A 13,966-nucleotide genomic window follows, 5' to 3' on the forward strand; every position below is an offset into this window, starting at 1 on the left:
GTCTTGCTTGACAGTGCTGTTGTCAGATAACATATGTTTACCAATTCTGTAACCTCTCCAGAGAGTGTAGCGCCACTGTGGTGCCCAACATCTGCTTCTATTGCAGGCTCGGGCGGACGCAACCCGCAGCACTTCTCCCACAGTGAGGGCACAAGAATCGCCGGCTGGCCTGCTGGTGGTGTCCATACTGATCCTGGGGGGCTTCCTGAAAGAAGGTTCCTTGCGCACCTCCATGTTCTTGCTGTTTCTTCCTCCCAGAATTCCTTGGGAAGGAAGTATATTGGCCCTATTTAATATGCCAGCCATCCTTTGTTCCCCTATGGTTGTGTCTCAATCAATTATGGTCTCCTTTTCCCCGATGTCATTTCCTGGGTTTTGTGTATAAATGGAGATCGGAACTGCCTTGCCCTGGCATTGCAACGCTTCGTCAGTCCTGTTGAGGGTTTCTACACTTCCTGCTGTTTTCCTGGGTACTGATTACTGTCCTGCTATTCTGCTAGTTCCATCCGGCTCCTGTTTGCTAGCGTCTGCAACATCATGGCTACTGAAAGGGGTCGCTCCTACCCCTGGCAGAGCAAGACATTGAAGGCCTGGGCAGTCCGCTCTCCTTGCACTCTAGAGTTTATAGCCAGGCGTTGTTCTGCTGAGCCTGACAGATGGCCGTGCTCACAAATTGTGTCCTAGAGAAAATGGGTCTAGCCCAAGATTCTGTACAAGGCGCACCGGTGCATTAGGACCAAGCCTTGCTGCAGACTTTACAATAACAAGCACAAGAAGTCTAACACTTATGTGATGAAAGGCCAGCTTTACGCCAAACCATTGTCTCAAGGGCTTCTGCTGTGCCATCAGTTTCTTCGGCCACCCCAGGTTTTTCTGGAGATCTGACAAGCTAAAAGTTTTCATAGATTCTCGGGCAGTCTTTTTCACCTTCAGCCTGTGCAGTTTGCTCAGTATCAAGCAAAGATTGGTTACCTTATTAGTGCCTTGTCTGGGGCAGCTTTAGCTTGGGTGACCCCATTAGTAGCCACAGAAGACTCCTGCCTCACAGACTATGGAAACTTTCAAAATGCTTTCAGGCAAATCTTTGAGAGACCGTATTTGGTGTTTTCTGCAGAAGAAGCTCCTTGTGTCATTCTACAAGGAAACCAAGATGTTCTCGCCTATAGAACCCAATTTCGTAAGTTAGGTACTGGGCCAAACCGGGTCTAACGCACTCTTGTAACCTTGTTTCGCAGAGGTCTCAGAGGAAATGAAGATGAACTGGCTCACTCCAATCTAGGTGAGCTTATTCCGACCTTCCTGCTTGAACATCGCCTACATGATTGCGATTTTGAAAAGAAAAAAGGACTGCCTTCCACAATTCCCAGGAGCACCTGAGTCCCTGTCTGTCAGATGGACACCTCCCCTAAAAAATCATTCTCCCCTCCGGGAGAAGAGCCCATGCAAATTGGTGTGACAGGAGGAGCGTTATCTACTTATGAAAGGGAATACAGGCATAAATATGGACACTATGTATTGTGGGTCTTCTGAACACCTAGTCCAGGGATGCCCTGCTTGGCCACAAAGGTCTTCGGGAAATGCGGGCTCTCGTCCCTTGTGAAAGGGGAAAGGGCGGGAATCGCTCCAGTACCTTTCATAGGAGTGTCTTGGGATTCACCAGCCTCTTTGCTCCTTTTGCCCATTCTATTGGATTGGAATTACCTAGTGGCAAGAACAAAATTGTTCTTGGCCTTTTAGACAGCAACGCGAGTGGCCTATACCTGGATAAAAACAGTATTCCTCGTGTTCCCTAGGACGTCCCAGAGCAAGTTCAAATAGTGGAAATGGGACACCTTTGGTTTCGGGACTAGTCAAAGAGATGACAGTTCCACCGAAACTGTGCTTTGGCAAAAACCAAGAGACCACATCCTTCGATCTAATAGCTTCATCCAACTATATCCTGATTCTAGGAGTTCCTAGGCTGTCACATCATAATCCTTGCATCAATTGGGTGACTGGAACCATATCCTTATCCTCCCAATTCTGCCTCAAATCTTATTATCCTTTTGAAGATTACTGGACTCTTTAGGAAATGGCTCATACGACACCTATAGATTCAGGAAATATCAATCTCCATCAAGTGGTACCAGCTCATTATCAATCCTTCTGTGATGTTATTGAGAAACCTAAGGAATCATCCTTGCCTCCTCATAGGGAGCTCGGTTTTGCAATTCCCTTTGAGCTTGAAGCTATTGTTCCCTTTGGTAGAATTGAATCCCTTTCAGAAACCGAGAAGGAAGCCCTGAAACAATACCCAGAAGAGAACGAGCAGAATGGATTGATTGCCTGCTCGTCAGCCCAGCAGGAGCATCTATGGTTTTTGTTCCGAAGAAGTCAAACGAATTGAGACTGCATAGACTTCAGAGGCCTAGGCAAAATCACCATCAAGGATAGATGTCCATTTCCCTTGATCAAGGATATTTTAGATTCGGTCAGGGGTACTGAAATCTTTACCAAACTAGACCTCCATGGGTTTATATTTTATGAATAGAGTAAGGTTAGTGAAAGACCGCCTTTAGAGCCCCCACCCCAGGTCATTATGAGTATTGGGTTATGCCATTTGGGTTAAGCAATGCCCCAGCAATTTTCCAACATTTTATGGATCATATATTTTATGACATGCTTGACCAATTTGTCGTCTTTTACCTCAACGACATCTTGATGATTTCCAAAGAAGCCGGATTACATCATGGGCATGTCTCAAGTTTTAACTACAAAGAGACAAAATCAGTTGTTCTGTAAACTGGGCAAATGCGAATTTCACTGCCTTGAAGTGGAATATATATTTTCTTTTTTTGGCAGAGTTTTATATAGCTCGAACGTGACCCGAATCGGGTATCAGAGCGGTTTACATAGCACCAGTTGCATTACATGAAGACACAGACATTTCTGTTAGGCACGGGGAGATTAAATGATTTGCCCAGAATCAAAGGATGTTCAGCGTCATTGCAGAGACTCAAACTCAGTTCCCCAGATTCGAGGTCGACCACCCTAGCTGTTGAGCTACATCCTCTCCATCCAGGCTTCCATTTAACCAAGGCAGGAATATCAATGGATCAAAATAAAGTCTCAGCAATCCTGAATTGCCCATCTCCAACAAATGTCAATGAGACCCAATGTGTTTTTAGGTTTTGCCAATTTCTGGACAATTTAATAAAGACTTTGCCCACCTGTCTTGGGACATATTTCGGGTCTTCACTCAAGCTCCCATTCTTCACCTTCCAGAGCCAACAAAGAAATTCCTAGTAGAGAAGGATGCATCTGACAGTGCCGTTGGAGCTGTAGTCTTGGAGCTACAGGAAGATGGTAGACTCAAGCACCCCATTTTTCATTCCTCGTACTGTCTGATTCTGAACGAAATTACTCCGTCTTAAAGCACACACTATTGGAACTAGTTGGTAAGCATGTTGGGCCTATTTTTTCTATCAATACGATTTTTACAACCCTTATATTCCAGGCACAAAGAATACACTTGCAGCTAACAGTCTCAAAGGTATCCTGAGTGTTCTTCTGCCTTATGTCAGAATCTTTCTGCTCCACAATGAATAATTGGAACTACCTAACCCTTTCTTCAGCAAGTACAAGCCGCATATTCCACACTTACAAAACCAGACTGGAACGCGCTTCAAGGTCCAGTCCATGAAGTTAGCAGGATGTTCTAGAAAGCAAAGTCTTTGTTTGTACTTACCAAAGTCTTGAGTGTCGGCTCTTAAAATGTGTCATGATTCACCAGTTGCAGAACACGGGTGTTAAGGCTTCTTTAGAACTCCTATAAAGTTCCCTTTGGTGTCCCTCGGTTTGAAAGACACTGAGCTTTGTCAACTCTTGTCCCACTTGTGCTCAACACAAAATATCTCATTCTCTCACTTCAAGGCTCCTTCATCCATTACCCGTTCCACCTGCACCCTGGCATACCATTTCAACTGACTTTACTGTAGCGCTCCCTCCATCTGGTGAAAATCAACTTATCATGGGGACAGTTGATTCCTACTCCAAAATTGCACATTTTACCACCTTAAAGAAGTTGACATGTGCTACCGAAATGGGACCCATGTTCTTGAAGGAAACCTTTTTGGTTACATGGGCTTTCTTCCCCAGGTTGTTTCCTATCGAGGTCCACAATTAATTTCCCATTTCTGGACATCCTTGGGTAAATCCCTTCAATGAAGTATCCCTGTCATCTGGCTTTCATCCCCAGGCCAGTGGCTAAACTGAACGGGTCAATCTGGGGTTACAGCAATATCGCCGATGTTTTTGTAATTCAAAAGCGTGACTGGTCATAATTTTTACCCCTGACTGGATTCCCATCTAACAACTCAGTCCATAGTGGCACTAAGACTTCTTCATTTGTATGTGTACATGGTTTGCATCCTAGGGATCTTCCCCTTTACCTTGAAGGACCCAGTCTTGGTTCCTGGTGCTAGCAGCTTTCTTAGGTGGCTACAAAACCAGAAGTCGTTGGATTTTCTTCAATCTTCACAACACTAATTCTAAGATGTAAGCCTTTTTCGATTTACACGCCACTCCTACACCATTATCAGGAGGGTAATAAAGTTTGACTATCTTCTACATTTTTTCCAGCCAATCTGTCTCACAAATCTTTATTCACTTGCCCTTGCAAGATTCTTAAAGTCATTAATCCAGTGGCCTTTAAGATCCAACTGCTGCAGCACTGGAACGTCCATCCTGTGGTGTTAATAAATTATGTTCATGAGTTTGAGGTCCATGAGATCTGTGACTCTTGTTTCTTTAGAGATAAACTCCAGTTCCTGATTCATTGGCAAGGCAATACTCAAAGTGAAAGATCACGGGAAGATGTGTAGGCTTATTGTATCGCCACTGTCTTGCCCGACACCGGATTTTAATGCAGGCTCAGGCAGGGGCAGCACTTCTCCAGCTATTAGGGTGCGGCGCTCGGTGCCTCCATACTGCTCCTGGGGGCGTGCTCCAATGAGGTATCTTGCGTACCTCCATGTTCTTGGTGTTTCTTCGGCCCAGAATTCCTTGGGAAGGAAATATATTCGCCCTATCTAATATGGCAGCCCTCCTTAGTTCCCCTATGGTCTTTTCCCAGTCAATCGTGGTTTCCTTTTCCCCTGATGTAATTTCCTGTGCCCTTGTGTCGCAACGCTTCATCAGTCCTGTCGCGGGTTTCTACTCCTCCTGCTGTTTTCCTGGGTACTGATTTCTGTCCTGCTATTCTGCTTGTTCCCTCCTGTTTCTGCATCTGCCTGTATTCCAGCGGCTTTGCCTGCAGTTCCAGCTTCTGGAGGTTTTTTTGCCACGTTTTTTCCCTCCAAACGGGCTTTTTCTGAAAGGCACTCTTCTCTTTGGCGTTTGCTAGCATTGGTGGCATCATGGTTGCTGGAAGACCTGGGCAGTCCGCTCTCTTCGCACTCTAGGATTTATAGCCAGGTGTGGTTCTGCTGAGCCTGACTGAGGGAGGGCTTTGGCTTCACCCAAATGAGTATTGCCCGCTCACTTCATAATGTTGGCTTTTTGCTGCATCATTCCACCTTCCAGGAAGTGCTTCCATTGGAATGCATGAGGGACCATTGTAAATCTGACCATGCTGTTAATCACATTCAATTCCATATCTCCTATATGCATTCTTTATAAAATCATTCCTTTTTCATGCTATTTTCCCCTGCATTGGCAGAGGCACTAGAGGAGGTTTTAATGTGATAACCAGTATTTGTACATACAGCACATGTGTTGGCGCTTTAAATGTAGGCAAAGTCATATGTAAGGGAATCTGCCTCAAATTCCATCTCCGGTTTGATAGTGCTTGAAATTATTTGACTAGTCAAGGCAACTGTTTAGCTACTTGAGTTGGCTGAAAATGAGGCTGACTAGAACTCTCAAAGTCAGAGGACTCTGACAAGCCTTGTAACACATCCTGCCTTCCAGTGTCAGACTGCTCTCCTCCATACCAGATGCCAAATGCACTGCTACCTGTGACTTTAAACCTATTCTTACTGTTAATGTGTGCCATGTTGCTTCTTTACATAATACAGTGGTCAGTGCTCCAAAAGTTGCTATTATAAGGTCTGCATCATGAAATCCGTACTATAGAAATATGCTTGTTGGATAACTCCTGCCCATAAAGGAAGTATCAATAAATATTCAGTAAGGTTTTTTTTTTTTGCTTACAAATACTTTTTGGAGAGGTAAGCGAGTTACAGCACATTTGATGTAATTTTAAGTCAGAAGAAGGCATCCTTTTCAGTTATCCAGTTGCCATAGCCCTTCAATGCATTTTCTTTCTTCTGTATTTGTTTTTTTTTTCCCATGACATTTTCTTAGTTATAATACTTTTTGTATGGTAACCGATAGACCAAATTGATGTATTTCTGACAAAACCATATTGACAAAAAGATATCCAGTTAGAGTGCAATACAGGGTAGACTAAGCACTATATAATTAAGGAGAGCAAGGAAAAAGAATTGGCAAGTGAAATGGCAATAAGTAGGTCTGTTGGCTCCCACAAGATAACATATCATACCAAGTTCAAGAGTATTTCTCGTCTGGACCAGGAGGAGGCCAGGCCCACAAACTCTTTCCATGGAGTAGTACATCTAAAAACTGTATCATTTTTTGGTGGAAATCGCTCTGTGAACAGCACTGTTATTTTCAAAACGTCTTTAATTTTAAAAACATATATGTTTTACATTCTTTCTTGGCACTGGCAACACAGAATTTCACCCCTTGCTGTATTTTGAGTCCGCAACATGTTTATTTACGTTGAATGTTTTAGTTTGAATCCAGTTTAGCCCTTGTTCTGATTTTTGAAAGGCAAATGCGCATCCACCAAAGTACAGCATGTTTGCAAAAAGAAGTTCAGCGACTTCTCCTTGAGTATTTCAAATCTGTACTAAGTCATTAAGCATCCTAATTCAATACGTCTTTACATGACAAAGAGAGGGAGAGAAAAAGTAATTAGGCCTAACATTGTTTTAGCTCTTCGTTCGCATCCTACAAGGCGACAAATTATATGTAGGGTAAGCTACAATTGCAGACACCAATAATTTGCCTTGACGTTTGTTTATATAATTTATTTTGTGGATTATGGATAATGTCCTAAGAATAGAAGCGGCAGTCCCAAAAATGTAGAATTGGCATTCTTTTTTATTTTTATATAAACCTACAGCTTTTTGTTTTCGTTAATAAAGCTAATTTACTGAATTCAGACGTGTACACATTCCAAGGATTAGAAAATTACGACTTGGAAGCCATAGCTGAAGGGTAATGTCAGCCCACACTTTTTTCATGTAGCATGTGTAAGGAGTGTAAATAAACCTAAGATATCCTTAGTAATATCTAGTGTTTTATTTCTAAACCCAATCCATGTAGTAAAAATGAAGCTAAAGTCATAAAAATATGAATCTTGTTCTTTGAAAACCCTGGGTACCTGACAGATGGCACATATCGAGAAGAAAGTCAATTCAAAAGCAATCTGTTGGGACAGGAATGTCCCCTGCATGGCAATGGACGTGTTCCGCTGCCCTGAGTGACCTACTACGTATGTGTCTGATGTCATGACATTTATTTCTGGCACTGTTGTGACGCTGATCCTGCATGAATGCAGAGGCCGAAGGCTTTTCTTTACTTTGCGAGGTTTAAGATCTGTCCTGGTACCTGGATAAGCACACAAAGTATATATGCCTTCATAGTGGACAGAGGACTAATGTCTCTGTCCTGGGTGTAGCAGATAAAGCAACAGTGGCAGCATGCAGTGGTTTGTGACCGATAGTTTGACCAGACCTTTTTATCTGGGTCAGTGTGAGGCTCACTGACCCTCTTGTATAAAGTTCTACTGCTATGTGAATGCCTAAAACCTTATGCTGACATCCCTTGTATACGTCAAGTGTGTGGCTAGTATGCCTGTAGTATATGTGTAGTAGTAAGACCCTGTGTGTGAGTACCAAAATCAGTAGGATTCATTTTGGACGACCCTGGTTGGGGTTAGCACAATATGTAGAATGAGGGCAACTTCCCCAGATAGTGAAAGTGTATTGCCTGGATTCCTGTGGCTGGAGGGTGGCGTTCCAGACACTGAAGTGGGGAGTGTGGAGAAAGGCCTAGCATTAGAAACTCCATGACAACATTTGTTAGCAAGAGTGCTGATTAGTTTTTTCTAGTGGATAGTTGGACCTCCGTTTCTGATGTGCAAGTAAGGAAGATTCTAGGTCAGATCTGCCTTTTTCTCCGTCACTTATTGCTGCTTCAAGAAGACTGATGACAGCCAGGTGCAGAAGGCAGCTCCAGTGCTACCTGCTATGAGAAGCATCGGTTTACATAAAGGCTGTGTCTGGAAAGAAGCCTGAGAAGTATACTTGAAAAATAAGCACCACAAACCAGTTCTGAAGTTTGAGATAGTGAATATACCCCCAGTCTTTAAAGTGTGTATAAATGTGGCACCTTAACCACACCACATTGTTTCAATTCTAAGGGCTTTATGACCAAGGAAAGGAGTGCTCATCAGAGTACTTGAATGACTGCTGTGTGATCAGGTCGTATGTCTCTGACAGTCAGTCTCCTAAAGGTGACGGGAAATCACCTGAAGGCTACACTTTCTGCTGTAATAGCCGACGTCCTGCCTAGTGCCTGGAAGCATGTCTCCCTTATTGAGAGAGGGAAGAAGCCTGCCTCGGCTTGCGGGAAGAGAGTCTGTTCAGAGGGGGGGGGGGAGAAGTCCAGCGTTTTCGTGGTTGAGCAATACTCAGATAAAGCAGACTGTGAGAGCAGGGACAGCTTCTCCGCTAAGGCAGAGGGAGCGTCGCCCCACAGCTTTTCAGCAGTGCAAAAAAGGAAAAATAAAATGATAATAACACTGTGTTATTATCATTTTATTTTTTCGTGCTTAAGCCAGTTTTGGAATGGGGCGGGCTTGGTTGTTATAACAGCCAGCAGGGCGAGGAGTAGTTGGTGCACTTAAGTGCGCATGACCATTTGGCCAGCTGTCTTGGGCCAACCAAACAGTCATCCGCACTTAGCATGTTCTCCACCCGGCTTTATTGCACATTCTGGGTTCTGAGAATGCACAGGTTCCTACTCCATGTGTGAGCGCCGAACCAGGCCTCTTAGAATAATTACGACGCTGCTGTCATGCTGGTGACAGCAGCATTGAGAGTCTAGCAGAGTCTGGGAGCTGGTGGGCTTCCGGTAGACAGAAGAGGACTGAGTGAGGCGGCAGCCGGCCAACAGGTAAGTGATATATATTGTGTTTTGTTATTTTTTTTAACCCCCCCCCCCCCCCCCCAACCCCACCACTACTGCCCTGGAGCAGCTACCGCTGTGTGCGTGAGTGCAAGTTCAGGAGTGACCCATGCTGCAGTGGGTCTTGCGGTGTCTGGGTCTTGCATTCTCTGTGTGCTTCCCATTGAGAAACGTACCAGTCCTTTTTCAGGCTGTAACTACTATGCTCCGAGAATCCTGCTTTGACCCTTTTTATGCTTCAACTGCCATAATGAATCATTCCGGCATCAGCCCTTGTTTGGCTACAATTGGCGCGCTGCATGAAACCTGCATCAGCCCATGTTGGTCTGCATATGTTGAATTACGTGAATCCTGCACCGGCATGTGTCTGGCTGCAACAGCTGTGCTGCGTGACTTTGCACCAGCCAGTGCAGGTGAGGTGCAGGTTGTGTCGGGCTGCATCTGTCTTAATGTGTGATTCCTGCACTATCTCATGGTGGGCTGCACCTACCAGTCTGTGTTCGTTGGCCACTACTCAACTGTTAAGGAATCTGAAGGCGCGGAACGGTTCCTGATCGCTTCTCTGAGAACACACGCATGATGAAGATGTGTGTTGCACCCATCCTCCCCCACCATTGCTCTTAGAACAGCATGGGAAAACTGCGTGCCTCTGACTGCGTTTGAGAACAAGCGGCTTCAACACATTGAAGTGATGGCGATGACTTAAGACCGTTGTCCCACCCACTTCAACATGTGAGGTAAGAAAGAGTGAACTGGTTGCACATTTGAATTTGAAGGGAACAAAATCTACACTTGTGCCTCATTAATGCTCCTTTCACAGTTTACTGGAGATCTGTCCAGAGTCGCGCAGGTGAAACAGAGCATTGATGGAAAAGGAAGGATGTAGTACTCACAGGGGAACTGTCACCAGCGGTATTATCATGTATACTTTGATTGAATTGTTTAATATTGCTTTGTGATGAAAAGTACTTTTTTTCCCAAAAAGACAAACACTGGGCTGGATATTAGTCTGTTGGTCAATTGTTGAACACTAAGCATGTGCCCCTACACTACCTCCTTCTTGAGAAGACTGACTGCTCATCTTTGCTACCCTGAGAGTCAAATGTTGGAAAGTTGGACTTGCAGAGCCATAGTAGTACTGGGCTTCGGATATCTGGGACAAATTACCTCAACTACCACAGTTTCGGCCTAATAGGTCCTGTGGTTTCCCGTTCTGGGTCTGACATCTATTTAGGATGAGAGAACAAAAAATGATTTAATGCACGAGGCACATCCTGGTGTATTGAGCTAGGTTGGCCATCTATTTTCTTATCATCATGGACATGGTTTCTAGTTCTGGACTGTCCACCCACAAATCATTGCTATTAAGTGTCAGTCTGAATCTCCTTGAACTTGTTGTACTGGCCTTCCATGACTTAGCGTTTACATGGTGACTGCCCCCAGGGGCTCTGAGGGATCAGGTGTCTTGGTAAACTATTTGTGGAGCCATAGTAGAGTACTTTGAGCACAACGCTGGCACGGTAGACTCTTTCACGACCATATGGGATGCCTTCAAACAGTGATTAGATGGGACTGTATTGCCAAGCAAGCAGGAGTTCTGCGATCAATCAGAGGGGAACTGAAGTGTCTTGGACGAAATCCACGATCTTGAACAAGAATATTTTGCAACTTGCAGTGCCGGCACTCGCAGTAGTATCTGCAGCAAGATTGAGTTTGAGGAAGCCGCACTGAGAGAAACACATTTTTTGGTAATAGGGGCCCGCGCTAGACGATGTGGGGAGGGAGATTGGGCGGGTAAAACCCTGGCTGGCCTGCTCCGTAAACCTTTGCCCAATTACTACATTGCTGAGCTCTGCTCTGATGGGGATAAGCTGGTGGTAGTTCGGGAGGCAGGATAGGACGAGATGATCTCTTTTTACTCACTCTATAGCACGAGGCAACCACGAGCCCCCCTCGATCTTGATTCCTTCTTTGACTCAATGCATCTGCTCTGGCTTGGAGGCGGACATCAGCGTTGCATATCCCAACCAGATCAATCTGGATTTGTACTGGGCAGTGCCACCACACAAAACCTGCGCAACTATTAAAAAAAAAAAAGAAGTATCAGTCTGATCATCTCTATGGCAGCAAACCACAAGAACCAGAAAGCATTAGGTTATGACTTTGAAACCATGGAATGAAAGCTGTGTCTGTTATGTCAACTACTGTGGTGGGTATCCTAGCCTTAACTTTGTCATGTCCCATTGTTAATCTTCCCCATGTACGTGTACTCTTTTCTCAAGCATGTAGAACCCTGTTTTCTGCATGTCTTCCAACTTCGTAAATAGCAATTCATTTCTTTTTTTAAACCCAAGAGCTAGCTTGAACAGTATACCGGACAGTTAAAAAATAGTTTGCAAAGAAGCATTTTAGCAGTGACTGAAAATTTAGAGTAGCAATTTCTTTCTAGTCTTAAGCGGGTATGCTACAAGAATACCCAAGCAAAAATATCAACAACCACAATGTCGTGGAGGCAATTTTATACAGGTATGTGTAGATTTACTATTACTATTTACGATTTACTATTCTTACGTACACATCTGCATTCCTTGAAGATATGTTTTCCATTAAGCTATCTCTAGGTGTAGTTAAGTATATTAAACGTATCCTTAACTCCATAAATTTACCTTCACTATATTTAAGAGTTGATATTCTGGAACCAAACCCCTTAAACATGGTTTCTCATTGCATGAGGCATTTTATTTGCAAATACATCTTGGATAGTGTATGCACACTTCCAATGTGCATGTTGGGGGCTGTTATTGTTGTTTTGAATATTTTAATCTCTCTAAGGTATTGTTCAGATAAACATTTGAAATGTTTTTGATCGCATTGATTTTTGTTGGAAAGACTGTTTCATGCAAGCAAACTCATTTACTCCTGAAATAAATTTCTAAAGGAAATAATTCATCAAGAAATTCTGTGATGTTTTAAACTTTAGAAGCAGTTCCTGCTAGAAGGTAATGAAAAACTTGGTGCTAGTTTTTCTTAAACCGTTTTCTGGCGTTCAAGTGCCATATTAGTGCAATTTTTAATACAGAGTCTAGAGACATTAATAATCTGTTTTCAGATGTTCATTACTCCTTAAAGGAGGAAGTGGCTTCCCCTACCATTTAAATTGAGCCAAATAACTAGTTATTAAAAAGAAACTGAGCCTGGATTCCAAACAATCTTTAAAATACAGGCCATCACACTGCTCCAGTCATTTATGGATCGGTTTGAGGTTGGGGGATGTATCAGTCTGCATCATGGAGTTCTCCTACTGAAATCTAGCGATAGGATCCCTCTAACATTTACCTGACCATTTCATCAGACTGATGAAAAAGCATGATCGTGAACTGTAGTCCTTTGCCAAAGGCCATGTTCTTTGGGTTGTGCAAAATATGAGGGGTTCCTTTCCGTCCTGCTCATTTTAGTGGAAATTCTGCCAAACCCCTCCCAACAGTTAGTCTAGGACTTGTTCTAGATTAGAAACCTTAGACGAAATGATTCTATATAAAAACGTGTTTTCCTGATAAGGGAGTTAAGAAAAATCAAATCTAACTAATCCTGCTATTGCATTAGGAGCAGTTATTAGGTCTCAACTAGATTATTGCAACTCTTCATTATTGTTATCCTAAGGACATTCATAAGCATGATGAGGTGGAAAATGCAATTCACTTGGATAACTAGGTATTCAGCCATATCTCGGCCACAAGAAGTCGATTCAATGGACTGCCAGTATTAGATAGAACCTAAATCTATTCATGAGAATCATGAGAATCCTTTCACTATCTTTAGCAGAGCTTTTTATTGTACTTCCCTGTACCTGACAGAGTACAACATAAGAGTTTTACAGTCTCTTTGAAAGAAGTGGCCAGACATTCCTAACCTCAGATATCTGGCCTGATGAGTGAGAAGATGTGCAGTTTTAAGACAAAAGACATGCAGTCTGTTTCTAAACTAATTATTGTGCTTAATCCTCCTCTCACTACACAGCAAACACGCACAGTTATATTCTCAAGATAATTTTGTTTACCTTGCACAGACCCAGTTCAACCATGCAGTTTTATTCATGAGTGTATTTAGTATGAATTAAAGTAGTTTGTTCAAATGCTTTATAGCCACAGACAACCACAAGAGGTTCAAGGTGTCCTGTGTCCTATTTATGGAGATCTTCTCTTTAGGTAGCTGTGGGTCTTTAAGGTGGTGATGTGGCAACTAAAGTCGAAGCAGCACTTTCCAATCTGGCCATTACTGATGTTGGTGGGCACAGAGGTGTGTCTGTGGATACAATAGGTAGGGAGTTGGGATTTGAGTGGCTAGACCCTCTGTTTTCATAGTCTGGTGCGAAAGTGGCAAAGTTGCAGTGACTGATTGCAAGCCACATCACCAGGCCCCAGCTTTTTCTAGACCTTGTTACATAGAAGCCCATGTTGCAAAGTAACCGATTCAGACATGAGCACAGTCAGCTTCCTTAACTTTCCATGTCCTAGGGGAGCGAGCTGGTTTGCATTGGTGCACAAAATATTACATGTAGCATTACTCCAAATAATGGTACTTGCACTGCCTACTGTGTATTTAGGACCGATGATACAGTGGCTACATGAAATTATGTTAGGGGAAGGAGGCCTTATAGGTCAGTCTGGTGCTATTTGGATGTTTTGCTTCATTGCCATGATCCCAGTGC

General features: G+C 43.4%; 1 protein-coding gene across 4 annotated transcripts in view; it reads left to right on the plus strand.

The window, feature by feature from the left end:
* Positions 1–13,966, plus strand: part of IP6K1 (inositol hexakisphosphate kinase 1) — a 293,451-nt gene that overhangs the window by 208,318 nt on the left and 71,167 nt on the right. The window lies entirely within an intron of this gene.

This window comes from Triturus cristatus, chromosome 9 (genome assembly GCF_964204655.1).
Source record: "Triturus cristatus chromosome 9, aTriCri1.1, whole genome shotgun sequence".
Taxonomy (NCBI): domain Eukaryota; kingdom Metazoa; phylum Chordata; class Amphibia; order Caudata; family Salamandridae; genus Triturus; species Triturus cristatus.